Raw genomic sequence first — 3280 nt, forward strand, 5'->3', positions numbered from 1 at the left:
TGACTCTACATGAAACACTTCACTGCACAGAAAAGACAAGCCAAAGCAAAATGGCAGACTGGTCTGCAGAGCAAGTATCATCAAAACCCTAACCTTGAAAACAAGCATGACCTGGCCTGCCAGGGTTCGAATAATGCTCAGGAGGAGAATTCTCCTGTATAGGGACAGAACACAAGACACAAAGAAGAAGAGCAAGTCTTTGATCAAGCTCTCAAACTTTATTGTTCAGGTAGAAGGTTTTATAAGGCAGGAGTCAGGGAAGCATATTGCTATGGCAACCCAGCTCCAGGCTATCTCAAGATTCGAGGAATTCCAAACAGGTCACAATGTTCTGCCACACCGAATATTTTACTATCTTTATCTAATCTAACTGCTAAACTACAACAGGGTGGCTCCATCTAAATCTTATCTTTAGTCTAACTGCTGAACCACGATAGGGTCAGTTGGTTTCTGGTAAGTGACAGACTGCTGGAGTAGGAACCTAGGCTCTGACAAGATGGCTGAACATTGGCCATATGCCCTGTCCCCAACTTCTACTCCCTTTCTTTATTAAAAGAGGAGGTAGATGGAACCATCATATATTGGTAATCGTTGGTCCCCGGAGGGAGAGGGCATTAGCCAGAGGGAGGAAGCAGTGACTTGATCCTCCTAGGGCTAGATTGGCCTGCCAAGATGTCTTTCTGAGGACAGGGATGTCCTGATCTGCTGTCTGTGCGCATCCCCAACATACAGCGAACAAGACAGTTTTCAACATCAATCTCTTTGCAATCAGGTTTACTTCTAAGGGGACTCAGAGTTGGACGATCGGGTCCTCTCCCTGCAGTACCTTGTCCTACACCCATTGCAGGTGCCCATATCTTATGGCAGGCAACATCTGAGTATATTCCATTCTCACCGTGTCAAGGAAGGGGGAATGGAGGCACATTAGTGTTCAAGCTCATCATTGGCCTTGGTCCGCCAAATCAAGTCTATGATAATGCTCCTGTATCGCCTGGGCATCTCGAGCATCTAGCTGTTATTTTACACAAGTAGTAAGGCATCTAAAAGCCCAGGGGCCAAAAGAAATGAGAAGGAAGAATCTCAATAAGGGGCTCAATAAGGATGGTAAACCAAGGGGAGGTAGAGAACCAATTATGGAACCAACTCTGTTCCTGTTCTTTATATTTCTTTCTCTTTTCTAAGCCTTCTCTAACATTGGCCATGCTATCTTTGACCACCCCAGAGTGGTCCATATAAAAGCAACACTCTTCTTTGAGGGCAGCACAAAGTTCCCCTTGCTGGAGTTGCAGTAAGTCTAGACCTCTCCTATTTTGAAGAACGACCTCGGCGAGGGAGGAAAAGTATTTTTCAAGGTGGGCAATGGCAGTTTCCATTCATTCCAAGTCTTTATCAATGGACAGGTGGAGATCTGAATAATATTTGTTGGAAAGAACAAGAGAGGTTATGCAAACCCCAGTACCTGTAGCACGCATCCTGAGGAGGACAGTCAGGGTAATTGCAGTTATAGGCTCACGTTTGGTTCTAAGCAGGGCTTGATCAATAACAGAATCCTAGTAGTAGGAAATTGTTTCTCAGTATAATATATTAAGTGAGGGTCTAAACTAATTGAATAAGGATACAAAAGGTGGACTTATTGGCTTTTAAATGGTTGGAATATATGCAGGGAGTGAGACCATTGTTACAGGCCCACCAAGTGTTATTACTGGGAAGGATATAATCAGAATTGGAAGAGATCTCTGTGATGGTTATATTACAGAGATGTTGATAGGAGGGGATATCTTTTCCTACGCATAACCCAGAGCCTGATACAGAACTCAAGGTCAGCTTGTCATTACCTTGTTGAGACCATCGACATTTAGAATGGTCCGATGAATTGGAGATGTTCTCAGTTACAGCAATTCCTTCATAAAAGGGAGGGTTGGAGTCATAACAGAACCCATCAATTCAGGGCGAGAGTGATTTAGGGTTAGGTAAGTATGATTAACAATATCAAACAACATATAGTGAGTATCCAGGACTGGGCCCTTGACATCTTCCAGAGGAAGAGATGAGGGAGAAAGTGCTGGGACAGGCTGGGGAGCCAAAACAGGATTAGGTCCTACTGCTAGGAGGCAAGAGCCTGATCTTATCAGCTTAATTTGAAAAAGAAGGCCATCGTTATATCTTTCTTTGTAGAGTCGAAGACCCCAGGTGTATCCAGAAAGCCAAAAAGGCACAGTTTTCCCTTCATCTGTAAACTGAATTTGTAATGGGTGGCACCAGCCCTGACACTTTTTTATCCTCTTCTATATTATCCTCTTCTATATACCATTCACCTTTTGTTGTATCAGGATGACTGTAGTTTGTGGATACTCTAATAAAATCCCAAGAGGAGGAGTGTTTCCAGTAAGTATTTCCAGTGGGCTCACATCCCCAAGCCTTGCAGTAATAGTCAGAGGCAATGCCACAGCCAGCACCTCTGTTCCTGCCTTGGTGGGAGCCAGGGCAAACATAGAAGGACAGTTGCCACAGCAGGATCCTCCATCTAACCGTGTCACATCCTCCCCAAGGGTCAAGCCCTAGTCTCCCAGGAGGGGATTCTGAGGTTGGGGCTTTGAAAGGGTCCTCATGTCTCTCAATGTCCCAGTTGGCAGGTACCTCCATGGCCAATTTGCATAAATTAAGATACAAGTGAGGCCACCATGTAAAGGCAGGGACCATTTTAGTGATATTCCAGATGGTGTCCCCTGCCCTATTGATTACAGACCATCTGAGCTGAGCTGGTTGATGGACGTTATCTATCTGTTTGGGAGAGGCATTGTTGGCATGTAGCAACAGTCCAAGGGGACAGCATCTTTGTAAAAAGGATCTCAGGGGGATTTTCCACCCTGAATGTCTTGATTATGTACAGGTTGCTGTTCTTTTGGTAAATGGCAGGAAGAGGAAACATCTACTTGTTTGATGAACCTCTCTGACAGCCATCTGGCTTCTCCCTCCTTCGTATCATATATGCACACAGAACCTCTTTCCCAGATAAGGGCTGGGTCTGGTCCATTCCATTTGTGAGTAAGGGGATCTTTCCACATGACTTTAGCATAGTCAGTATTGGTTTCAGGATGCCAAAGGCAGCAGATTTGCCATGGACATCTAAAGTCAAGAAATTGAGCAGAAACAGTGTGTGGTGAAGGATGTTCCTGGGCGAGCATTTCGTGGGATATAACTCCCCCTCCTTTAGTTTTAGGAGGGTATTCTTAAGGGTTTGATTAGCCCATTCCACAATACCCTGACCTTGTGGGTTATA

This window comes from Acomys minous (genome assembly GCF_964271855.1).
Source record: "Acomys minous genome assembly, contig: scaffold_64, whole genome shotgun sequence".
Classification (NCBI taxonomy): domain Eukaryota; kingdom Metazoa; phylum Chordata; class Mammalia; order Rodentia; family Muridae; genus Acomys; species Acomys minous.